This window comes from Natrix helvetica, assembly GCF_964273705.1.
Source record: "Natrix helvetica genome assembly, chromosome: 16".
Taxonomy (NCBI): domain Eukaryota; kingdom Metazoa; phylum Chordata; class Lepidosauria; order Squamata; family Natricidae; genus Natrix; species Natrix helvetica.
In genome coordinates this window covers 11,667,795-11,695,016 of record NC_138563.1, presented here as the reverse complement: position 1 = coordinate 11,695,016, position 27,222 = coordinate 11,667,795, and the positions used below count along the sequence as shown (strand labels likewise).

The 27,222-nt window shown below is 47.5% G+C and overlaps 2 protein-coding genes across 5 annotated transcripts in view; both read right to left on the bottom strand.

The window, feature by feature from the left end:
* The window catches only part of HAPLN2 (hyaluronan and proteoglycan link protein 2), a 117,302-nt gene that overhangs the window by 31,593 nt on the left and 58,487 nt on the right, over positions 1 to 27,222 (bottom strand). The window lies entirely within an intron of this gene.
* PC (pyruvate carboxylase) overlaps positions 1 to 27,222 on the bottom strand; it is a 128,176-nt gene that overhangs the window by 90,414 nt on the left and 10,540 nt on the right. The window lies entirely within an intron of this gene.

The following is a 27,222-nucleotide window of genomic DNA, read 5'->3' as shown; positions in this document are numbered from 1 at the left end:
CGTGAAAACCCTTGGGGCTGACGGCAGCCCGAAGGGTAGGGCCCGATATTGAAAGTGACGCCCTGCATGGACAAAGCGGAGGAACCGTCTGTGTCGCCTGTGAATAGGCACATGGAGGTAAGTCTCTGTGAGGTCCACTCATGTGAGGAGATCGTTTCTGCACACACTCTTTAGAATTGACAGGAGTGCATTTTTTTGAGATCGAGGATAGCTCTCCAGCCCCCCGAAAACCTTGGCACGATAAAGAGATGAGAATAAAAACCCCGTCCCGCCTGGCCTGGAGGCACAGATTGAATGGCCCAAATATGGAGCAGGTTATGAATGGCCTGCTCTACTAGGAGCCTTCTTTGAGGATCCCTGGAGATCGGGCACATGACAAAGTGATTTGGAGGGCTGGAGCACAAATCCAAGAGAAGGCCGAATCTGATCGTGGACCTGACCCACGCGTCGTTGGTGATGTCGTTCTAATGATCCGCGATCGCCAGACGTCCCCCTATCGGGAGATCCTCCAGTCACTTACTTCTGCCTCTTATAGGAGCAGTTGGAATTGTCCCTGAAGGACTTTCTGGGCTGGAATCTCTGGTTGTTTCTGCCTGATCTGTTGGAAAAGGAAGGTCCCTGTCGGGGAGGGGCCTGACGTTGCGGACGGGAGTTGGAGAAACCCCCGTCCTGGCCACGAAAGGGCTCCCTGTGATAAAAGGACTGGCTCCGCCCTTCCTGTTTTTTAGTGGCTGGTTGTAGAACCTTCCGCTTATCTTTGGACTCTACCAGCAGAGGCTCTAATGGGGGACCAAAGAGAAGGGAGGAGGAATAGGGAGAGGAGACTAGCCTCCACTTGGGCCGGGTCTCCGCCTGCCACTGCTTCAGCCAAAGGAGACGGCGAGTGGGGATGGAGGATGCAATGGCTTTGGACGCAAAATGGGCTGCTCAATTTGTTAATGTTCATGCGAGCCCTAGAATCTTGGGCTGGAAGCCGAGCTTGAAGTTGTCTCAGCCATAATAAAGCAGAGCGACTAAAGGAGGAGGCAGAGGTACCCGCTCTAACGGCCCAAGCTGAGGCCTGGTGACCCTTGACCAGTTTGTTCTATACTTTTGTCTTCAGGGTGAAGAGCCTCCTCAGGAGCTGCTGAGGCTGCGTTAGGAGAGGAAAGACCAATTATAGGTAAGTCAATAGAAGGTACCTCCAGAGCCTTGGCGAAGTCAGGTCCAACATTATACAGGCGCTTGTCCAAGGTATTGGGGAGGGGACCTGTACCTGGTGACGCTCATTGATTCTGGACCACGTCCATGAAGAGTCTGGGCGACGGAATCACCTCCTTTTCCACCGTGGGCTGGATAAAGAGAGGATCAGTGGTGTCATTCTTCCCTGCCTCTGTTCCCTGACCCGTCTTGGGAGAAGGAATGCCTGCAATCTTTTTGGTTTTAAAAAGGAGAGATTGAAAGACAGCAGGTTTGAATAAAGCGACAAAGGCAGGTGGGTCGGGAGGAAGACCCTCGTCCTCTGAGAGATCTGAATCTCTTGCAGGGCGTTCCTCTTCTCTGAAAACCGATGGTTGACTGGAAGTACCGGGTAGCTTGTGGGACGATGAAGCCGGGAGATCGCCCTCCCTGCGCCTGGAACTAGAGGAAGAAGCAGACCTGCGAGAAGTAGAACGGTTAGAAGACTTGTGTTTAAGTCCAGCAGCTATGCCCCGTTTGATGGCCTCAGATATCATATCAGCCGTGCCAGGTGAGTAAGAACGGCGGCGGCGGGGCAGGGGAGAAATGTCCTCCTGGCGGAGGGGATCCTTATCAGGGGTAATGCTTCTGCCGCCATCCGAATCATCCCCACTGCTGGCCAAATTGCCTGAGCCCCTGGCATCCTCAGGTTGGAAAATGGAAGCAGCAGGGGAGAGGTCATCCTCCAAAGATAGGTCAGGAGGAAGACTGGAGTGAACAGGCCTTTGGGCCTGGAATAGACGTGATTCAGTGTGCTTGGACTTGGCCCTGGCTTTCTTTGGAGGGACCTGAGAGGCACTGTCATCTTCCTGAGGGGATGGATTGGCTGCACCCCTCTGATCCGATCTGGGGGTCCTGGAAGGGGGCCCATGGGGGTAGCTTCTGGAGCAGGCCTGCACCTGTGGGTCTCAGATGAAGGGGACTCGGTGGTGGGAACAGGGGTCAAGGAGGTTGAAGGCCCCTGCGGCTCAGAATTAGGAGAGGAGGCCTTGGCCTGTACTCACGGCTCGTTGAAGGAGGTAAAATGGCCACCGGATGATTTTCACGCCCAAACAAAATGGCCACTGAGGCTACAGAGCATTTGGGCCGGCGCCATGAGGTAGCCGAGGCCACGGATTGCACGTGGGCGTCGGAGGCCCTGCGGCAAGGCTGCAGAAGTGAGGGCACAGCAGCGGTGGTCTAGCGGCAGCAGGAGCACAGAGGAACGGTGGCGAAGTGTGGCGGCAGCAGCAGCGCTTCCCGGCGGCGCTGACAGCAGCATTTGGTGGCTCCCGGTGGCTCCCTGAGGCATCCGGCAGCGGTTAGCGGTGTTGGTGGCAAAGGAGAGCCAGGCAAAGCCAGCAGAGGCAGCAGCGCTGAGCGGAGTCTCCAACGGCTATTGCCCGATCGCACTGTTTGCCAGGGAGGCTCTGAAGCCCGGCCAGTCCAGAGGCAAAAGCTGCGAAAAACCCCCGGCTATGCCTCTCCAGAAGCCCAGGGGCTAAGCATCCAGCAGAATTTTTTATTTAGTATTCTAAAGTCAATTAATAAATCAAGTTGAGGAGAGAGCAATTAGCACAGCCAGTTCCGATCGAACTGAGTCTAAAAAGCGGGAGCACGCTCCTCAGAGGCGATGACATCACTTTGGTAGACTCAGTTCTGCGCCCATTTTATCATTTGTTCTTTCACAATTTCCTCTTCCATTTTATACTTCAGGAGAAATTTATATATTCTCCCTATCATCTTTCTATCTGAGCTTTGAATAATTTTATCCAATTCGTGTGGTTCTGTCTCGATATCATATAATTTGGTATCTTTATTGTATTTAGTTTTGATTTGAAGGTAAGTTAGCCAGTCAACTTTCATGTTCTCTTCTGCCAATTCTTCAATTGTTTTTAAGTTTCCCTGTCTATTAATTAAGTCTCTATATCTTAGCATTTTGTTCAAATCTATAAAATTTGGATGGGTCGTCCTTTCTGTCAGTGATAGCCAATTCGGAATTTTCGCATAGTGGTTTTTTTTTTATTTTGAGCCATTTTGGCAATAACGCTCTTCTAATTAAATGATTTTGAAAGTATTTGTGGGTTTAATTTTTATCATCCCATAGGAATGTATGCCAGCCTGCTTGCAAATCATGGCCTTCCAAGGTCAAAATTCTTTTATTCTTTAGCTCTATCCAATCCTTCACCCATGTTATTGTTACTGCTGATGTGTATAGACCCCAATTTGGTAATGCTAAACCTCCCCTCTCCTTGCTGTCTTGCATTGACTTTAGTTTAATCCTCGCTTTTCGTTCCTGCCAAATAAATCTAGCGGTTATTTTGTTTAATTCTTGAAAGAATTTTTACCCAGATTAATAAATGCAGCTTGCAACAGGAATAAGATTCTTGGTAAAATATTCATTTTAATTGTCGCTATACATTCCATGAGTGATAGTTGAATATTTTTCCAATTTTCTAAAACTTTATTTGTATCACTAATTTATTATAATTATTATCATCTTTAATTGTGGAACATTTTGCCGACACCCAGATCCCCAAGTATTTCACTTTCTTAGTTATTTGCATTCTGGTTGTTACTTCCAGTTCCTCTTCTTGCTTTTTTGTCATGTTCTTGGTTATCATTCTTGTTTTGTTTTTATTGATCTTTAGTCCTGCCACTTCGCCATATTCTTCTAATTTTTGAATTAATTTCAGGCTGGATTCTAATGGGTCCTCTAGAACAAATACTAAGTCATCGGCATAGGCTTGGGCCTTATATTCTTCATTTTTGAGTCTTAAACCTTTTATTCCCTGGTCTTTCCGGATTTCATTTAATAAAATTTCCAAAGTCAATATAAACAGCAAAGGAGAGAGGGGGCATCCCTGTCTGACTCCTTTTTTATTTCAATCTTCTCTGTTAATTCTCCATTCATCAGAACTTTGGCTGTCTGATTGTTATAAAATCCTTCTATCATTTTTATAAATTTTTCTCCGAATTTCATCTCATCCAATAGTGTTATTATAAATTTCCAGATTACGTTGTCAAATGCTTTTTGTGCATCAAGGAAAACCAGTACCATTTGTTTTTCTGGATGCGCCTCGTAGTACTCCATTATATCTAGGATGATTCTCGTATTATTTCTAATGTGTCTGTGAGGTTAAAATCCGTTTTGGTCCAGGTGTATTCGTTCATTTAAAACCTGTTTAATTCTTCCTGCCATAATTGCTGCAAATATTTTATAATTGGAGTTTAGTAAGGAAATTGACCTGTAGTTTTGAATTTCTTGTAGGCTGGTTTCTTCTTTTGGGATTAGTGATATTATTGCTTCTGTCCATGATTCAGGTATCTTGGCTTTTCCTAAAACTTTGTTAAACATTTCCACTCCTAGCTCTTCCAATATTATTTTATCATATTTGTATAGCTCTACCGGTATTCCATCTGGTCCTGGGGTTTTATTATTTTTCTGATTTTTCAGGACTAATTCCACTTCGGCTAGCGTTATTGGCTTGTTTATCGCCTCCCTTTGCTCTTTTGATATTGGTGTTATCTTTTCTGTGTTTAAATAATGTTTTCTTTTGTTTTCCTCCATACTATCTTGTGCTATCTTATCTTGTAGACTCAGTTCTATTGGTTACTGACAGAGTTAACCCATGCATGACCACTGTCTCCACCAACTTAGGAGAAGGGCCTCTTTCTAAGCCCATCTTGGCCTGTTTGAAAAGCAAAGCAAAGGCCGCCCTTCCTTCTCCAGAAAGCAGTTGTGCAGACAGATGTTGGCTGATGCTGAGGGCCCCCACACACACACACCCCACCAGAAGCCAAAAGGGATGGAAGCTCCCCTGCCAGTCCCCTCGGGCCTTCCAATCACCTGGGGCTGGCAGGAAGACAGGATGCCTACTTCAGGCCATTCTCTTCCAACCAGGAAAATGCGCTGGCCATCCCAGCAGGGACCCAGCAGGATCCCCGAGGGCCTCAGCTTGAATTACTGTTTCAGAACACGAGGAGGAAGCCCCCGCAGTGTCAGCTCGGGGATTGGGGAGAGGGTCAGCCACAACTTGGGGTCATTTAATAAAGAGGGGGTATATCATTATTTCTGAACTTCATTGTTTTAAAGAAAAAAGTAATGCAGACAGAGAGTAACAGTGCATGGATAAAGGGATTACAGAGCTTGTACCTTGAGTGTTTTATTACACCGCTGATGGAAAATCAGTCATACAAAACCAGACTTCATTAGTTTGATGATATGAAGGATTTTATGGATCATTTTGGATCTCTTAAAAGCTACGTGCCAAAGTCTTCCCTACCTATTTTGCCGCAGGCAGTCCTCCATTTGAAGTTACGATGGACCTCCCTTGGCGCTACCTGTGACCCAGAGGACAAGTGCCAGGGTTGCCACACAATGGAGCTTCAGGCGCTGGGCAACACAGCTGCGTTTATGGCTGATTGTAGCATCCCACAGTTAAGGGACCATTTTTTAATGATGCTTTTGCCAAAAACTGGCACTTATTTCTGGTTTTCGGCAAAACCGTGCCGTTTAAAGATCATGGAGTTTGCTTAATCACCGTGGTGATTGACTTAATGACTGCCACAAAAACAGTTATAAAATAGGGTCGGTCACATGGCTGATACATTTTATGACCTTCACAACTTACAACCATGGAAGTCTCCATTATGGTCTTAAATTGAGGACTACCTGTGTTTAAGAATATAACAAAAATTAAAAACTAGAAAGACTATTGACATTAGAAAGTTCAAATAGTTTTCCTTCTTCCTTACTCCAGGGGATTAATTTGCCTTGTATAATATGTAATATTGCTTAAATATACTTAAACCAGTTGTGGATATATGTGTTAATTTTGCAATGACTGCACACACCAATTCCCAGAGTGATATAATGCATTTTTTTTCAGCATTGTACTAGATTTGCCCTGGAAGCCATGAACATCTAATGTATCTTAATAAATCCATAGTGACATTTTTGTGTTATTAATATGCTTTGGAATTATGCCTGATTAAAAAAACCAGATTCATTTCAGATTTGGCTTCTAACATTCTCTGGATAATGTGGCATATTTCTTTTCAGTACTTTTGTGGCTTTTTACACATTCATAGATACAGAAAAATGTTCTTGAGGCATTTCCAGTATTTATTACTATATGATTTGTTTATCTTTTGATTACTGACACATTGTTGTACCCTCAACAAAAGAATTTTACACCAGTTTCAAGTTGTAATTTGCAGTAAATTTTATAGGTTTATTCCATATAGTTTTTCTCACTGTTGTATTGTGACTGTTTCCTTAAACTTTTGCATCCATCCTACCAAACAGTGTTTTAGTTGTTGTGTCATATCTAAGTGTACAAATCATCCCAGAGTTGCCACTCTGGGCATAAATGACCAGACTCAAGGGATCTCACTTTAGATGCCCTACATGAAGGCCGGGTGATGAGAAGGTGGGAGGAAGAAGAGAATGACCTACTGCAGGATGGACAGAGTCAGCATGGGGACCATGGAAAACACGAAAGGCCAGGCTGGGGACAGATACTGTGGGGAAAATCTACCCATATATATAAAATATGTGTACATACTTTTCCAACAATTTGTAGGTACAAACCAGACAGGGTATTCCGCCCGAAACCTTTACTGAAACTTTTCTGTACAATTATCTTTTATTGCTTGATTTGCTCTTTTTAATTAAAAGCTGAACACTCCAAGGTAAATGGGAATTAAAATTGGGGTTCAAATTAGGGTAGTATTGGGAGGATATAATTTTTGTCCCAGCAACCTGTCATAGGGTGCTTTGCCAAAAACTTTTCTGAAGATAAATCATTGGCTGCAGCATTCTCTTCAGTCAATTTAATCTGCCAAGATTTGTACTTGACAAATTTCCTGTCAACCCAGAACCCTATAAATATTGTGCAAGAAAAACTTTTGCCTCAATAAAGCTAGAACTTCCTTTCTGAAATTGCTCCAAATGAACAATGCCTTTGAACAAAGAAAAGAAAATAACAGGTCTTAAAGGAAGCCAAAAAGAAAAAGAGCATGGCCCTTCAATGTTTTCCGATATTTAAATCTCAAATTATTCCCTGGCCAGGATGAAATCAAAACCATCTTCTTCCCTACAAACATGGAAAAAATAATACTGCAGTGAATTCATCCCCTCATTCCTGCCCAGGTAGGTACCGGCTTCGGAAGCCTTTTCTACATCAGGACTCCAGTCTGGCTCTCTCCTGCCCTCTTGTGGCAGCATGTGGGGCACCACTGATTGTGAGCCAGATTCTCCCTCACCCGTTCCGGGGCCCTTCCCGGATCCCATTGCTCTGCAGGGACAGCAAGAGAAAGCCAAGTGCCAGGGCAGGGGAGGCTTTCTTGCAGGGAAGAACGGCAGCCTCCTCTTGGGAAGGGCCTACCCCTTGACTGTCTTTCAAGGCACACCATGGGATGCAGAGACAGAAAGCCAGCGGGGCCCAATCGTGCGCTCGCTCACCCTCCTCTCGAACACATGCTGCGATCTGTCAGCAATGCCCAGCTGTGTGGAAAAAGGAAATGGATCAACCTGACATCAGAAGAACATTAGGGAAACGTGAACCCTAAAAGGAATTTCTCCAAGGGGCCACTGCAGCTCCCGAGGGGGCGGGGGGAGGCGCTCTAGGTAACCCAGGGTGCTGATGCCCCAGGATGGGAGCTCCTCTTTCCCTGGAAAGAGGCTTCCCGGGGTACACCTGCAATCCCACCCCAGAGTCCCCGCAGGACGCCTTCTGTGCTCTGCCACAGGCCTCCGCGTCCTGCGTGACTCCGAGGGGAGGGGGGAAGCTGCCTCCCTTTCCCCCAAAACCATCAACAGAATTGAAGGCAAGAGTGAAGAGGCAGTCTCAGAAAGCACCGAGGGAACCAGACCAAGCCTGCCCAACTGCGGTTCTGAGACCTCAGCCACTTTGGGGAGCAGAGAGGGCCGGGGTGGCCTTCCAAATCCTCTGCCCAGCAGCAGGCGCTCTTCTCAGCTGCCCCTGCCCCTTTCCTGTCACCTGCTCTGGATCCCCAAAGGACCGATGCCCCTGGCTATTCACTGAGCAGCAGGATCTGGCCACCACATCAGCCAAAAAGGGAGAGGAGGGGGATCAACCCCAACTCTGCCAGCGTGGGGCTGTTTGAGGACCACCGGGGTCCCTTGCTACACCTGGGAGGAAAATTGGTAGGAAGGGGGGGGCCCTCCGGCATTTCCTCCTCCTGGGTTTCTAGATTGCTGTTTGAGGAGATGGTTTTATGGAGCCTGAACTACACACACACACACACAGTCTACACACTTTTAAATGTCACAATTATACACGCAGCCCATATCGCTCATTCGTTTTGTCATCAGTGAGCAAAGCCACAGAGCGCCTCTCAGCCAGAGAGGGCAGGGAGCTTCTAGGAGCCTTCCCCAGGCCGAAGGACTCACAATGGCTCAAAGGGTTTGCTCAGATCAGGGCTTCCCTGCGTTTCTGCTTCTCTGTTTCTGGTCTCCCGCCTTTATCACTTCTACAAACAATGCTAGGGAGCCAAGGGATCTAACATTCCTGCCTCCCATTTTCTGCATCACAACAGCCCTGTGAGGAGGGTTGGCCCAAACTCACCCAGCTGCCTTTCAGACCTGAGGCAGGACTAGAACTCACAGTCTCCTGGCTTCTAGCCTGGTACCTCCATCACAAGGCCAAACTACTTCCGTGCTTAATATTTAAAGGCTGTTGCTTTTTAACTTGTATCACAATTTATATACACATACTGTAGCCTTATCACCAAGGAGGGGAGGCCATTGCTGCCAAGGACAGGCAGGGACCAATAGGGGAGCCAGACAGGCAGAGGCCTCTCAGCTCTTGGAGCCTTCTTTGGCCTTGGCTAAAAGCTGGCTTGCACCCACGCCCATTCCCCAATACTTTGTAGGCTCTGGCACTTGGCTTTGGGTCCCTTTGACATAATCACGAGGATGGGGGGGCGGGGGGGAGGCAGAGCTGCCCCATCAGGTCACCTGGAGCGTCTCCCCTTCCCAAACAGAAGCCCTAATCAGCCACCTCTGGCCCCAATCACACCACAGGCAGGGCAGCTCTGGAGACAGGCAGGAGTCACTAGAGCTGCAGGTCAGCACAGGAAAGGGGCAGGCGGCTCCCCCCCCCAAATCTGGGCTTGGAGCCCCCTCAGTAGCAAAGGGAACCCCAAAAGGCCAGCCTAGCAGCAGCCTCAGCAACCTCCCTGCCCCGCCTGCCCTTCTGCATAGCCCCAGATATCACCGCCTGCTGTTTCCCCCTCCCACAGCGACACTTAACGCCATGCTCACTAATGCACCCCACCCCGTTCAAGGCTCCCCTCTTCTCTGCCCTCTGGAATGGAGGGAGATGCCAGGGAGGCTGGTGAGCTTGACGTGATGGGAGAGGAGAAGGAGGAGGCTGCCTCTGTTGTGGGGGAGGGATATTGCCCTGCTCTTGCACCCAGGAGCAGCCTGTGGCTATGCTGCTGCTGCTGCTGCTCCTCCTCCCAAAGCAGGTGGCCGAGGTAGGTGGCCAGAGGGAAGGGGCCCACTTCAGCCTCCAGGAAATCCGCCCATTGAAGGGAGAAATGCACCAGCCGCAGAGGGGAACCCCACTAGCTCAGCCGGCTGGGGTCACTGGCCAGGAGGCTTTTTCACAGGCAGCCAATGGGGGACACCCAAGCGATGAGGCCCAGGGAGCGAAGGCCATGCAACAGGTTGGCACCGGACAGTGTTTTCACAGCAGCCTCACAGTTGGATGCTTTTAATATATCACGCATTATGCCTTATCTTTTGTTTACTACCCAGAGCAGACAGCAGGCTACAAAAACGAAAGCGGTAAAGAAACAGAGGGTACCTCTCTCCCGTCTCTGTCCAGCCTGGGGAGTCCGGTGTGCCAGGGAACAAAGTCTCCAAAGTAGAACCCCCAGGGGCTGCCAAGAACCCAGCCAGCGGCACTCGTGCCAGCAGCCTCCTAGACAAGCCCTTTTCTGCAGGAATACGCAGATAAATCTGAGGGTCTCCATCTGGGGAAGTCAAGCCACGCACAGCAGGAAAACTACATTCTGCAAATATTTCCAACACTGCTCTAGTGTCTCTTCAGACCATCCCGCCCCCCCCTCCCCTCACCACCTCTGGAAGCCACCATATCTAGAAATGGGAGTGTCCCAAAGGAAATTTCCACAGCAAAGGCAGGGGGGCAGGCAGCATTTTAAAGACAGCATCCCTCCCTTTTGGACTGTGGTTCCTCCATCTCAAAAGCAGAGTCAAAACAGAGACCAGTTCAGGCAACACACCTCAGCAGAATACCCAAACCACGGCTTTTTGAAAAGCAGAAAATGTTCTGTGGCAGACAATCATGGGCTCCAACCTTTATTTTGGCTGCTGGGCAGATTGCACACATCCATTTACTGCTGGAGCTCCGCAGTTTGGGAGGGGAAGGGGTGTCGTCCCATCACCAGGGGCCCTCAGCTGCCACCAGCCTTCCTAAAGACGCTCTCGGGCCCAGGGGGACATTACTAACTGTAACTAAATCCAGCTTTTGGTGTACAAGCAAAAGAGAAGAACGGGCTGACTTCTCACCCAGTGATCCCAGGGGATATTTTGCAATTATTTGCATAAACTAAAAAGTGGCTTTTCTGATAAGGAAGGAGGCTGAAGGCCATCACCTCCAACTGTACAACCAAAACAAAGATGGGCTCCTGGACCCGTGCCGAACTGGAGAAGGGGCCCTGATCCTAGAAAAGAGGTGCCCCGGAGAAGGTCCTCCAAGCAGCAAGCACCCCCCTGTCCTTCGAGGACCTAGCCTGGCCCCTTCACCTCTCCACCCCCCACCCCACCCCACCCCCGAGGCTTACAGAGAGGCTTACCCAGAAGAGCAGCCGTGAAAATCCCATTTTGTCTCAGCTCTGCCTTTCCAAACAGGCCCAATGCTAGGAACACGTCACACAAAGACGTTCTGCACACAGCAACACGCAGGTAGGTAGGTAGGTAGGTAGGTAGGTAGGTACCTGCCATCTGTTCATCTGCCCAGCTGTCCTGAGGAGCAAATGCCCCTCCTCCTAAGGCTTCCCCACACAGTTGGATTCAGCTGCTCTTTCCTGCCCTGAAGTGCCACGGGGCCCAGCGTCATTACAAGCCAACAGGAGGCCAATCTGCCAAACTACTCTAGCTCCCCTGAAACTGCCCTGGCTTCGTTCGTTCGTTCATAAAGTGTATTTGCCACCCATCTCGTACTCAATGGTTCTGGGCAGGTCATAGAATAAAAACATCGAAAGATATTAAAATAATAAATTGTAAAAAACACAGCAGATAAAAAGCATTGATAAAATTATGGAATTTTAATTAATGAACCACCTGCCGTGTAAAGTGTCCCCCCATTGGGTCCCCAAGGCGCCTTGGCAGGGCCTGGTCTTGAGGCTCTGAGGAAAGGTCAGCCGCCCATTTCACCTCAGGGGCTGAGAGGTTCACCGGGGACCTGGGCCGCCATTCTGATGGTTACGACTGCAACGCTATTGCTAACTGGCCAAGTATGTCGGCTGCTGTCTCTGTTCATTTCGGATGTTTTTATTGCTTTAAAAGGTTTTAGTGTTTAATTGCCATGTATTTTTTAAAAATTGTAGGCTGCCCAGAGTCATTGACTGAGATGGGCGGCTATAGAAATTGAATAAATAAACAAAACCAGCAACTTTCTCATCTATTTTCAATTCTTCAGCTTTGATGCATTCCATTATATCAGTCCCATGAAAAGCTTGGGACATTCTCCATATTCACAGGTCATGATGGAGTGTTTCTAGTAATTCAGATGCGATGCTATAAAACATGAACAAGAACATTCTTGATTCACTTTTGAAAACCATCCAATGTTGTCTTAACATATGCAGAAAACGTTAGTGTATCTAAAGTTGATATTACCAAATTTGTCACTTCCTATAAATCCAGGCTATGAATCAGTTCACAAATGCAAATATTCTAAGCCTGCTCCATCATAATTTCAGTGATTTCAAAGTCAATTTTAGATAGCATTCAAAGTCCATTCGTGTAGTACAAGTAGGCCTATCAGTTAAAACTGTAGAAAACTGAAAAATATTGTTTTGTTCAAAAGGAACTGGCGGAATATAAAGGGAGAAAACTGTGAATTAAAGATACCTCAGACTTAATTAAGGTGTTATGTTATGTGGAAAAAAAGCAGCCCTGTGGTTTCCTGCCTCCCCCCCCCCCCCGCCCACAACCAAGAAGGATGGTGATTTCAAAAGCATCTTTGAAAGAGACCTAAAGCTGAAATAGTGGGAGATTTTGGTTCCTCGCATCTCAACCACCTTTTCCAGGATAATTCTGCCTTGTTTCGCAACTTTCAGAAATGGAAATAGACCTTTTGTAGGTGGCACCTTCTGCCTGCTACAATCGCCAAAATGTTTAGAAATTCATCACCAAACTGCTGGAAATGTGACCAAGAACCAGGCAGGTACCACCCATATGTGGGGGTCGTGCCTAAAAGTCAAAGTATACTGGCAGAATATCCAAAAGTGGTTGACAGAGATAACCCGAAGAGGAAATAGAATTCACACCAGAACTATTTCTCTTGGGAATTATAAACAAGAAATACAACAAGAGGGTTATCTTTCTAACAATACATATTATCATGGAGCAAGAATGGTCTTTGCCCAAAATTGGAAAAATAGGGAAACTCCACAAGAAAGGGAAATAATTAGGAAAATCTTGATCTGTGCTGAAATGGATAAATTGACGTGGGAATTGAAGAATAAAGATGAATCCGAATATTATAAGATCTGGGATAAATTTTATTGATGGTTGGAATATAAAAGGGAAAGCCAAAAATAGGCATGAGCCAAGATTCATAGAATGGAGACTAGAATTATGTATGAAATGATAAACGCGAGAATGTACAAGATAAACACAAACCACCACAGCTGGAAATAGGTAATAATAATAATAATAATAATAATAATAATAATAATAATAATAATAATAATAATAATAATAATAATAATTTATTTGATTAGCCGCAACCCTCTCCCGAAGGACTCGGGGCGGCGTACAATCAAAGCAAATAAAAAACAGATAAAGACAACATACATACATGAGAAACAAAGACATATACATGTGCATGGAGGAGGTAGATTAATAAGTGAAGACAATTAAAAAACACAATTTAAAATCCCATTAAATAAAATTACCAATTAAAAAACCCGTCAGGAGCGTTATGAAGTTATGGTTGAGCCAGGCCAGCTATTTGGAATAGGTGGGTCTTGAGCTTTATACGGAAGGAGCGGAGGTCAGTGGTTGTCCTAATATCCGGAGGGAGGTCATTCCACAGGGCTGGGCCCGCCACAGAGAAGGCTCTGCTCCTAGGCGCCGCCCCTCGGCACTGTCTGGTGGACGACACCTGGAGAAGTCCCTCTCTGTGCGAGCGGATGGGTCGTAGGGATGTATGGGGCAGAATACGATCCCGCAGGTAACTAGGTCCTGAGCCATGGAGCGCTTTAAAGATCGTAATCAAGACCTTGAAACGCACCCGATAGACCACAGGAAGCCAGTGCAGCTCACGCAGGAGCGGTGTCACATGGGAGTACCTAGTACTCCCCATAATCACCCGCGCGGCCGCATTCTGGACCAACTGCAGTCTCCGAGTGCATTTCAAGGGAAGCCCCATGTAGAGAGCGTTGCAGTAGTCCAGGCGAGACGTCACCAGCGCATGGGTGACTGTGCATAGGGCATCCCGGTCCAATAGGGGGCGCAATTGGCGCACCAGGCGAACCTGGTGGAACGCCCCCCTGGCCACGGCTGTCACATGGTCATCCATGGACAGCCTGGCATCCAGGAGGACGCCCAAATTGCGCGCCCGCTCCACGGGGGCGAGTTGAATGCCCCCAATGGCCAGAGATGGAATTAACTGGTTGAACCGGGGGGCCGGAACCCACAGCCACTCCGTCTTGGAAGGGTTGAGCTTGAGTCGGTTGTCATCCATCCAGACCCGTACGGCTTCCACACACCGGGACATCATTTCAACGGCCTCGTTGGGGTGGTTCGGGGTGGAAATGTACAGCTGAGTATCATCAGCGTACAGATGATATCCCACCCCGAAACCACGGATGATCTCGCCCAGCGGCTTCATGTATGTGTTGAACAGGAGTGGCGAGAGGACCGACCCCTGTGGCACCCCACAAGTAAGGGGGCTTAGGGTCGACCTCTGCTCCCCTGCCAACACACGTTGTGTCCGGCCAGAAAGGTAGGAGCCGAACCACCGCAAGACGGTGCCCCGGACCCCCAACCCCTCCAGTCGGTGCAACAGGATACCATGGTCGATGGTTACTTTTCTTCTTTTTTTGTAAATACGGTACGGATCAAATGTAAAAAATCAGGGTGGCTACAATGTGCAACTAGATATCTTAGCATGGATGGCATAGATTCTGCAGTTTACACTGCATCCAACGTCTTAAATTTATGTTCAATAAAAAAACTTTTTAATTAAAAAAAGGGGAATAGACCTAAGGAGCTGAAGCTACCTCTGATGCAGCCAAAGGGGAAGGCTCTGCAGACGTTGTGGGGACTTGGGAGCAAGCGATGGTGTAACCTGATGATCCCTGACACAAAGGGAAACGTCCGGCCTGTCCACATTCAGCCACAGGAGGGCTTGCCCTTCTCCTCCTTATCCATACCATGGCTTATCCATGCTTCATGGCAAGGGGGAAACACCCCCACTGCTGAGCCCCCCGTCTTGTCAGTTGGCACGTTGCCCCTCCCCCTCCCCAGGCAGAAGTCAGAGACCGCCTGGACTCACCTTTTCCTCCCTTTGCAAGAAAAGCCATCAAAGTCCCAACTGGCCTTGGGGTGACCAGCAGGTGGAGACAGGGAATCTAAAGTGGGTGGGTGGGGGGTGGGTGGGGGTTTGTCTCTGCTTAGGAATTCTATCTAAGCAAAACTGCCGGAGGAAAGAGGGCAACGTTTCCACAGTTGGAGGGGGACCAGAGACTCCTCAAAGAGCACCAAGGACTCCGCAGTAAGGGCTTGTGGGTCACCTGAGCTATTTGCTAAGAGTCCCTGCAATGGGAACAGGGCTGATTGCACGTACGTAGCAGGAATGGTACAATGGCTACAACTATTCCAGTGGGGGGGGGGGGGAAACGAAAGTCAACCCCAGGTCTGTGGCTGCCCAACCAAGAGGGGCCATCTCATGAGCGAAAGCAGAGCTTGGAAGGAGCTGAGCTGGGAAAAGGATCCCAGCTACAGACCAAAGAGCTCCCTCAGAGGAAGCCAAAATCAAAGCAATGGCGTCTGCTGGATTGAGTTCTGTCTCCTCCAGAAAAGAGGAAACATGTTCCACCAATCTCTTCCGCAAAGAGCAGGAGGAAGGGGCAGGATTTCAGTCTAGTCAGGGAACGTAACTCCTTTGAGTTTAAAAGGGCAGAGTTAGAAATGCATTGCATTCCAAGACAGTAAAGGAATTTGCCAATAATCTTGCAGATAATCTACTTTTGAGAAATCACAAAGAATGGATCGAAGGAGAGCAAGTTTTGTTCTCCTCTTCAAAAGTGGGTGAGAAGGAAAACAGGGAAGCTGCAGATCTGTCTGGTGTTGTCATGTATGGGAAGATCTACCACAAGTCATAAACAGACTGAGAACTGTGGCTGGCTTTAAAACTACGGAATGGTTCCACATCAAATTGAAATGGTACCATAGGATTAATGGAAATAATACAAAATTCTTCATTTAGGAAAAAAAAAGTCAAATGCACAGCTCTGGGGAGAGGGAAAAGGCCATTAGAATGATAAATGAGAAAAGGCTGAAGGGTGAAGTAATTCCCCAAACGCAAAAGTCCCAAGTTGCATTCATCATCATCCCCTGAGATTCGTATCTGGCCAGCTAAGATTATCCAACTGTTATTTAAGCTCAGAGAAACTTCAGAGGGGAAAAACGAGGTTGATCAGAAGAGAAAAAGGAGAAGTTAGCCTTTAGTAAAGCTAACTAAGATAAGATGAAGAGAGCCCTTTTCAAGCATTTCGAGGTGTGTCACACGAAGATCTGATCTCTTTCTCATCCTAAGGACAGAAACAAGTATCACAGGGTCATAAAACTGGAAGTGACTTCAAAGGTTACAGAGTCCAACCTCTTGCTCAACACAGGATCTGTGAAAGTCTCTGAAGGCCTCCAGCGAAGACAAGGCAGCTGATTTCCCTGGCTGGCAGCTCAGGAAATTTCTCCTAATATCTCCTGCCCTGCAGATTCAGTCCCTTAGTTCTGGACCTGCCCTCTGGGTCAACAGGGAATCAACCATGTCCCCCCCGCCCATCCTCTCCACAAGAGGCCTTCAGGCCCCTGATGGCTGCCATCCTATCTGCCCTCAAGCCTTCTCCTTCTGAAGACGGCTCTGTTCCTGCCTCTCAGGGGACCTGCTTTCTTCATGCTCTGGAAGACCATCTCTGAGCTCACTCTGGGCTGCTCAGCCTCCCAGGGAAAAGAACAAGCATTTACTGCAACCCAGGCTCTGCTTTGTTAGTTAGGACATACCGAAGCTGCCTTTTTAGTGTGTGAAGGAACGTGCTGACAAGGACAGGGGCCTCCGATGGAGCCCTCTACCCTGTCCTACTGTAAAGCTGAAGCAGAGCCTTTAAGGACCCCCAGTCAACCGACAGTGATGAGCACATCTAGCAGTAGGATCGTATCTCCTGAATGACTGTTGGCTTACCTGAACAGTTGTTCTCTGGGAGCTGCGGGAGAGTCCAAACATGGGTTAAATACAGTCTATCTGCCCTAGGACTGAGTAGATTTTTCTTTAACCACACCTCCTTTGCCTCATTGAGGTCAGTTTAAAAATGAAGGTCTTGTCCACTGCAGGACGCCCTACAGAATTTCAACCGTGACAAGTCTCGGACACCTAGTTAAACCCTGGGCAGGGTTGGGCTCTCCCCCAGCGCCCAGAGAACGATTGTTCAGGTAAGCCAACCGTCATTCTCCTGTGCGCTGCTTGGAGAGTCCAAGCATGGGACATACCCAAGCTATTGTGTCCCAGGGCGGGAAGAGTTAGTGTCTGGATCTGGAGCATCTTTCTGCAAAACACATCTTCCAAAGGAGGCTGAGGCAAAGGTGTCAATCTTGTAATTTCTAATGAACGCAGTGGGGGACGCCCACGTAGCCGTTCTGCAAATGTCAATGATGGACGCTTGGGTCATCCACACTGCTGTAGTGGCAGCACTCCTTGTGGAGTGTGTCATCACCCGACCAGGCACGGCCCTGCCCTGATGTTCATAGGCCATCTTGATGTAGGCCCACAGCCAACGTCCAATGGTTGAAGACGATGCCTTGCGGCCCAGCGACCCAGGCTGAAATGACACAAAGAATGACTCGGAGCGTCTAAGTTCTTTAGTCCTCCTAACATATATGCAAACAGCTTGTCTAATGTCTAACGTATGCCAAGTACGCTCCCTGGGATGCGTAGGTTTAGGGCAAAAGTTGGGGAGGATCACTTCCTGGGCTCTGTGGAAGTGAGAGTTCACCTTGGGGATAAAGGTGGGGTCGAGTCTGAATATGACCCAATCAGTATGAATTATACATAGCTCCTCCCTGACTGAGAGAGCCGCAAGCTCTGAGATTCTCCGAGCAGACGTAATCGCCACTAGGAAGGCTGTCTTAAGTGTCAAATGACGCAGGCTCGTAGTTCAAATCGGCTCGAAAGGCGCGCTCATCAGGGCCCACAGAACAAACAGCAAGTTCCAGGAAGGGTATCGGTGTATAGTCTGAGGGCTGATATTGGCCTTGCCCTTCAGGAAACTCTTGACCTGAGGGTGTTGACTGAGGGACCTGGACGAGCCCCTAGCGAGGATGGTGGACAAAGCAACGACCTGGCAACGGAGAGTGTTGGGCGCCAGACCTTTGTCCAAACCTTCCTGAAAGAAGTCTAGTAGTTGTGGTATTGAAACCAAAATGTCCCTTATACCACATTCGTTGCACCAGGTTGAAAAGGTGACCCATGTCGCTTCGTATATTCGCGTAGTAGATGGTCTTCTGGACATTTGAATAGTCTTGATGACCTTGTCAGAAAGATTTTGTCCCCTCAGGAACTCAAGTGCAAGACGGCTAATTGGAGCCACTGGGGATCCGGATGGCAGACAGCCCCCTGGCTGAGGGAGATTTGCTCATGAGGAATCCTCCATGGTCTCTGGATGGAGAGACTGACAAGGTCCACGTACCAAGACCTCCTTATCACTGTGTTAATTGTTTGCTAGCCGAGCTGAAAGAGTTATTGCGCAGGTCATAGGTCCTTATCAGCAATGATTTACTGCGCATGCTTAACACGTTTATAATACACCACACATTCCAGAGACTTTTTTCCTTTTGATCTTCTGTTCGTCTTCCAAGAAGGCGGACAACATTTGTTCTTACCAAAATGTAACAATTAGATAGATTTGTTTTATTTCTATTTTCTTATTTTTGTATTAAAGCTTGTTTTTAATTAGAACATGTTCTCGGGTTTTTATTTTTGTTTTTCTTGAAGATATGCTGTTTGGAAAAGCCATCGATTCTAGACCTCATTAGTTCAAGGTGAAATTTCCCCTGACACTCCTGGGCCAGTGTGGAGTCACAAGGAGGATCTCCGCTTCCTCCGCTAAGAGTTTGGCTACTACTTGTGGAATAAGTGGGAGGGAAGGGAATGCGTAGAGAAGTCCTGAGGGCCACTTGCACCTCAGGGCATCCGTCCCCTCCGCCTGGGGTGAGAGGTAACAAGAAAAGAACCTTGGCATGTGTGTGTTGGCGTGAGTGGCGAATAGGTCTACTTGAGGTTGGCCGAACCTCCAAACTATCTGTTGGAACAGTACTGGATGCAGACACCACTCGGAGTTGTCGATTGTCTGCCGGCTCAACCAGTCTGCCTTCACATTGCTTGTCCCAGATATGTGGTCTGCTAGGTGGCGTTCCGCCCACCTGCCCAGAGACTCTGCCTCTGTCATGAGTCTCTTGGAGTGGGTGCCACCCTGCCGGTTTATGTGGGCCTTTGTTGCTACGTCTGTTAGCAATAGTACGTGGTGGCCCGCAATCTGTGTTGAAAACTGTCGTAGGGCGAGCCGGGCAGCTCCCAGCTCCAGCCAATTTATGTTGTGAGCTGCCTCCCTCTGCGTCCATCTGCCTTGTGTCAGTTGTCCTTGACAATGTGCCCTCCATCCGTAGAGGCTGGCATCTGAGGTTACCACAATTCTTTTGGGCTCCTTGAACTGGCACCCCTTTTCCACTGCTGCCAATTGCCACCAGCGAAGGGAGCGGATCACTTTCAGCAGCAGAAGTACTCGCCTCGGAGAGTTGCTGTCCTTTGACCTCTGAATCGGCAGGAGGAATCACTGTAGTTCCCTGGCATGAAGGCGCTCCCAGGGAACTACCTTTAGACAGGAAATCATGATGCCGAGAAGTTGCGATAGTCTGCTGATCGGCACTGACCTGAGTTGCCGACACTGATGCACTCTGCTCCTGAGGTTGCGTAGACGGTCCAGTGAGAGAAACACCTGGCAAGAGATGGAGTCTATGACGGTGCCGAGATGCTGAATTCGCGTGGTTGGCTCAAGGTGACTTTTCTTCTGGTTTACCGAGAAGCCATGCTGTTGGAGGGTGCGTATAGTCACTCCAACATCTCATAGGGCCTGGTTGTGGCTCGAGGACTGAATGATGATGTCATCCAAGTAGCATTCCAGTCGAATCAGACAGGCCCAGAGGTGAGCTCCCACAGCTGCCAGAAGCTTTGTGAAGGTCCTGGGCGTGGACAAGAGGCCGAATGGGAGGGCCTTGTACTGGTAATGCCTCCTGTCATAATAGAACCGCAGGAACTTCCCATGGATGGGAATGTGCAGGTAAGGTTCTTTCAAGTCTATGGAGGTGAGCAGGTCTCCTTGCCTTATGCAGTCCAGGGTGGACTGGAGGGACTGCATCTTGAACCGCTTGTAGGCCAAATGTTGATTCAGGCACTTTAAGTCTAGGATGGTCCTCCTGAGCTTTTCGGGACCAGGAAAAGAATGGTGTACAACCCCTTCCCTTGCTCCTTCGGTACAGGTTCTATGGCCCTTATTTGCAGAAGGTGACGAATATCCGCCTGCATGAGGGATCTCTTCATGGGATATTTGGATTTCAGGCAGCGGATGAAGTTCTGCTCAGGAAATGATAGAAATTCTAGGACTAGGCCCCTCCTGATCGTGTTGAGGACCCAAGAGTCCGAGGTGATCTCCTCCCATTTGTGGGCATACAATTGTAGTCAGCCGCCTATGGGAGGAACCTGTTGGTGGTCAGTTGTTGGTTGTAATTGGCGGGAGTTGGAACCGCCACGAAAGGGCTTCCGAAAGAAAGCCTGCTGTTGTCTACCCCGGGGCTCAAATGAGTTTCTATCCTGGTTCCTGTCCCCAGCTTGGGAATAGGACCTCTACCTCTGGCAATTTCAAGATGTCATCCATTCTGGTCTCTGTGGAATATAAATTTTTATCTCCCCGCTGGCGTTGGACAACGTCTATAAAGAGATCAGGAACCGGAATCAGTTCCTGCGTTGGGGCATTTTCCTTAAATAGACCCTCCTTGGGGTCCTGAGAGGTGGAGGGGGCTGCCTTATCCTTGGGCTTGGCTCCTAACTCGGTGGAAGCCTTAGCCTTGTGTAAGATGGCCTTAAATAAAGCCGGTTTAAATAGGCCGGTGAAGGCGGGTTTATCAAGAGGAAGGTCCTCATCCTCCGATAACTCGAATTCCTCTGCCTCTTCCCCCTCTGAGGCAGACTCCTCCGTGGCCACTGAGGTGCCAGAAGAGGCCGGGGCGCAGTCCATGTCCTGAACAGGGCATGATCGAGACTTGGAAGAACCAGAGGCTTGAGCATCCTTCTGGCGTATCCCCTCAGCTATAACCTGCGAGATGGCAATAACCTCCCTCATCTCTGCAGATAAGGCAGAGCCCTTGTCCTCTTTAGGCCGAGCCCTAGAGTTTGTGGACCTGCTTCTGGGCCTGCTCGTACGTGTGTCCTCCTCCTGAGGGGGGAAACACTGAAAGGGCTCTGGTTCCTTCCTAATGGAAGAACTAGGGGAGTCAGGGTATCCCCAGGAGGCCTCGGGAAAAGAATCCCACAACACCTCTTCAACCATAGATGGAGGGCTATGTCCCTGAGGTGATCCGGATACTTCTTCCCCCATCTGCTCAATGGACGGGTCAGGCGAGGGAGCTCTCTGCTCGGGTGATCTGGTTTGCCCTCTTGCCTTTCCCGCAATATTTATAATGAGCTTGTGCTTCCGGGGTTCCTCCCTGGGGGTAGTTATACTGCCCGAGGGACCCTGGGATTCCTTCCCTATGGTGCCTTTCCATCCCTTCTCCCCTTGTGATGGAGGATCTGGCCTACTGTGTCTCGAAGAGGGCCCTGCCAACTCCTCCTGCGCCTCCGTCTGCCATGGTGTTCTACTTGCAGATCAAAGGGTCGTCCTCCGAGGGATAGAAGAGGCTGTAGCAGTAACATGGCACCAGGCGCGGGCTGGCTGGCTCCGATGCGCCTGCAGATCAACAGAGATAGGGGCGTGACTTAAGTAGCCACAACTCCTAGGGCCGCACTCGGTGGTCCCTGACTATGCTGCAGGGAGGTAGATCTTGCCGGTGACCCAGACAAGGTCAGAGATTCCCTGGCGGTGATCTGCGGCTGAGGGGCTTTAGCGCAAAGGTGCGGTGGTCCAGGAGTCTTCCGATGATGATCTGGCAAGAAAGGCACTTAAAATGGCCATCGCCGCACACCGCCGCTCTCCAAGCCGAATGTCCCACTTTGCAGCCTCAGAAAGCACGTGAAACGCTTTCAAAATGGGCGCCGCACTTGCCAGGCTGAGGAGAAACCGCCAAAACCGCCGGAGCTCTACTCGAGCAACCGGAGGTTGAAATGTAAAGAAGCGGCCAGCTTTGCGGACGATCTAGTGTTTGTGCTAGAAGATCCTATGAAGTCTGGTACGAAACTCATTGAGGAACTGACAGAGTATGGGAACAAAGCGGGTCTAAAGATAAATATGACAAAGACCAAAATGCTGACTAAAAATATCAAATCAAAAGCAAAAGAGGAGTTAACGAAGAAATTGGGTATCCAAATTGTCAAAAAAGTTAAATATCTTGGTATACATTTATCTGCGAGGTGTGTGACCATCAAAGAAGACAATTATACCAATCTGATTAATAAAACTAAGAAAGATCTAGAAAGATGGAAAAACCTACAACTGTCCCTGATGGGCAGGATCGCAATTATAAAAATGAATATATTACCAAAATTTCTTTTCCTATTTCAGAATATACCCATTAAATTAGAAAAAGGTGTCTTCAAAGATTTGAATCAATTGGTTTTGAAATTTATCTGGCAGGGAAGAAAACCAAGAATAAAACTTAAGGCTATGCAAGACACTAAGGAAAAGGGAGGATTTGGCGTACCAGATTGGGAACTCTATTATACTGCGGCCATATTAACATGGCTAAGGGAATGGATAATGCTGAGAAATAAAAGGTTACTCAAATTGGAAGGTCATGACCTCCAAGCAGGCTGGCATGCCTTCCTCTGGTATGAAAAAGGATCTGCACACAAATATTTTAGTAGACATTACATCAGACAATCTCTGTTAATAATATGGAACAAAATTAAACATGACCACTATACCAAAATACCCATTTGGCTATCTACGATGGAAGCATACATACACCCAAATTTAATTAATGTGGAAAATATAGTCACATATAAAGAGCTATTGAACAGGCAGGGGGAGATCAAAACCAGATCAGAACTGACATCACAAGGAGTACAAGTAGAATGGTGGTCTTATTTACAGATACAATCAAGGTATGCACAGGATAGGAAGAACGAAGGTATTGCCAAAGACTACACAATATTAGATAAACTGTTGATACAGACAGAAAACAGACTGATCAAAGTGCTGTATAGATTCTTGTTGGAATATAAACTAGAGGAGGAACATGTCAAAGAAACCATGGTCGCCTGGGCGAAAAATTTCGGTTACAATGTGGAATTGGCCAAGTGGGAAAAACTTTGGATACTTAATCAGAAATTAACATTGGCTACGGCGTAAAAAAGAAAACCTTTACAAGATGTTCTACAAATGGCATCTCCCGCCAGCACGGCTTTCTAAAATGTTCAAAAATCTGGCCCCAGATTGTCGGAAGTGTAAAAAAACACCAGGCACTTTCTACCATATGTGGTGGACGTGCAATGAAGCAAAAAAATATTGGAAAATGATCCAATCATGGTTAGAACAAATGGTGGGAGAACAAATTATGTTTAAACCAGAAGCTTTTCTCCTAGGCATAATACCGGAGGGGTTTAAGAAAGATACACTCTATCTAGTTATACATATACTGACTGCAGCGCGCATAACCTATGCACAGCATTGGAAAAAAGAAAATACACTATCAGAGCTAGATATAATCAGAAAAGTGTTGGCCTGTGCAGAAGCAGATAGGCTCACTTTGGAACTTAAAAATAAAGGGGAATCAGAATATTTTGAAGTATGGAATAGATTTTATGACTGTTATAAGTTAAGATGACAAGACTGGAACAAATGTATATATTGTGATCGAACAGAAGGACAGACAATGTATTAAGTAGAATAACTGTTAATGGTTGAAACTAGCTGTACATAATGTGAATATATGATCACCCCGACTCCCTGCCGTCTTTCTGTAAGACTTACAGAAAGACGGCAGCTCCGATCACATTTTAAGCCCACAGCTTGAAGATGGCAGGTGTGATCCTGCCGAAACGTTGCAAAGACAATCTCAACCTTACACGGGAAAAGACCCGAATACAACAAAACCAGCATATATATATATATATATATATATATATATATATATATATATATATATATATATATATATATATATACACATACACATACACATACACACACACATATACACATATACACTTATATACATACATACATACATACATACATACATATACACATACACATACACACACACACATATACACATATACACATATACACTTATATACATACATACATACATACATACATACATACATACATAGTAAAGAAGCGGCCAGGAAACGGACATAAAGCCTACTGTCACCCCTGTGCTTGCTGGCAGCCGCCAGGCAAGCACCTCCACCACTCCACACGCTGCGTGCGACCGGCAGCTCCGTGGAGCCTCGACAGCCACCTCAGCAGGTTCAGAATCAATGGAATCTTCCTATAAATCCTAAACTAAGATGAAACCTGTAACACTCTATACAAAAATAAAAAATTCTAATTTCGCTGTATTCTACTTGGAGAGTCCAGTCTATCTGACCTAGAACTGAGGAGCTCCCCAAATATAGTCCTAACGGCCGGACCGAGTTTTTAAACTGACCTCAATGGGGCAAAGGAGGCGTGGTTAAAGAAAAATCTACTCAGTCCTAGGGCAGATAGACTGTATTTAACCCATGCTTGGACTCTCCAAGCAGCGCACAAGAGAATGTGACCATTTTATTAAAGAAGAACTTTGTTGAATGTTTTCCTGGTGCCTGGTATTCCCATGGTTAATCTTTCAAGACTTGTTCATGACAAGCTCATTCTGGCTCTTGTGGACTGATTGACGCATTCCTATCCATTCCTATCCAAGCGCTCACCAACGTCAGGTTAATCTGTGCTGAAGATCTTTGAGGGGCAGGAAAAGGGTCAGCGTGAAGCCTTTCCCTTCCCTCTTTGGACTACATTTAGTCCCTTCCTGTCTTCTGGAATTTCACCAGATCTCTGTGGAAGTTGCCCATCCAAGGACTAACCAACCTGAACCTGCTAAACCTCTGAGCCCAACCCAACTCAGTCAGCCTCAAAATATTAAAAGGGTTGCCTTGTTGTGCCACAGTAATGGGGCAGCCCCAAAGGAGGAAAACATAAATGAGCCATCAATGTGGTAACGGGGGGGGGGGGGGACGACACAACCAGGAGGGCATTATTATTCCTGCAGGAACCTGAAGAACCAGCTTTGCAAGGGACTGAGACCAATTTGCTTGGAGGAGGCGCAGAACAAGTAAAGTGATTTGTCAACCATCATCAGGGTTGAGCCGAGAGGCTTAGATCCCATCCTAGCAGACCAGGAAATTGGAAAAGGAGATTGAGCCGGAAGGGGGGAAAGTTGCCAAACTATACCAGCTAAAAGCTCTCTGGCTTAAAGACAAAATTGGGCAGCGTTGCCTCCTGACATCTTTGCTTCCCTCCCTTCTCCCATCAACTTTGGCTGGCCTGAGAAGATCCAGTAAGGTGGGCTCCCTCCACACCCCTTCTTGTCAAGGGCTACAGCATCCCCAGGGATTCTGGAAGGGAATCATTTCAGGAACAACCCCACCCACCCACCCACCCACCCCAAAGACAACTGAATGGCCCCGTCCCTCTTCACCTTCAGAAGTCCATCAGACTGTGGCCCTTCCACCAGGCCACCAGTGCTGGAAACTGTTCCCTCTGAAGAAGAAAGCGGTTTTAATGTCTGGAACACTGACGTGTGTGTGGTATTCCTGATTTTTTAGTCTCTGTTCTTATTGATTTGCTTCAGGGTTATTACTTACATTTATTTTAAATCTGAATTTAGAAAAATGGAAAATTGTAAGAATCCGCCATGACCGAAGTGACTTAAAAGCAGATAGATAATTAGTTACAGCTGTAATCCGTCCTCTGCCTCCCTTCTCCTGAAACTTTCTTTCTGAGGGAAAAAGCAACTGACACGTTTTAACTCCATCACGTATGTCAGAGTCTCCACAAATCCAACATGCTCTGGACATGTGCATCTCCTCTGATTTACAGGTGTGTGCTATACTTGTGTCAAAGTCCGATTCCAAGGAACAGCCTGACAGATCTTCATCCATCCCCCCCCCCACATGCATCAAGAGGAGATCCCTAAATCCAACAACACTTGGATCAACCAAGGAGGTCATTTAAAGCAGATACCACAAATCTACATTGAGCTATTGCCGAATCTTTTAACTACATATAATTCTTGAATTATGGTCACAATAAAGTCTAAAATTTCTGTTGCTAAGTGAGACATTTATTAAGTGAATTTTGCTCCATTTTACAACCTTTCTCGCCACAGTTGTCAAGTGAATCACTGCGGTTGTTAAGTGTTAGTAACATAGTTGATGGATTCCCCATTGGCTTTGCTTGTTCAGAAAAATCACAAAAACGACCCCCAGGACGACCCCAGGCCGTCACATGTATCAGTGCCCAAGCCTCTGAATTTTGATAACTGACCATGGGAATTCCGCAAAGGTCATAAGTGTGAAAAATGGTCCCGTCACTCTTTCAGTGCCACTGTAATTTTGAACGGTCACTAAATGAACTAGGAATAGGTACTGGGGACACTATGCGTGGAGGATTTAAGGAACGCAGGAGGAGAAGGAAGGTATTTGTTTTGCGTGTGTTTCCTAAGTACACAATGAGTAAAGGAGCCACAAATGGATCAGCCCAACACTTGATAAGATCCAGCAAGGCACTTAATATTAACCCGGGCTGAGAGTCTTCTGCCGCCCGATGGACTGCAGGTGACCTGGAGTACCCCAGCCTTTCAGCCATGCCTCTGTGGCCCCCTCCCCTCCGGTTCTTTTCTTTTCCAGCAGAGGTTTCCTCCAGACTGGGGGGGGGGAGAGATAAGAAAGGGGGGAGGAGGCAAAGCAGCAGGTGGAGTTGTTGAGGTAGAAGTGGCTCTTTCTTGCCGCTACTCCTGACGCCAGCCAGAAAATTAATGAAATTAAAACAAGCCATGTTTTCAGATGGATTCAACCATATCATTGTCGGTTTGGACAAGGCAACTGGAACCACATATCATGTGGACTTGCCCGTGTTGGAAACACGAGAGTCGACATTGGACATTTTGGAAGAGAACAAAATAACCTTGAATTCTAAAGCTATCTTTCTACTCTTGCAGCAGGCTGTAGGCCTCTAACAGAAGACCAGCTGCAACGCACCTCATGAAGCCTGAGGGCATGAAGAGGGCCAGGTGGGTCGGTATGCCTTGGCACCAGTGCCTCCATCCTG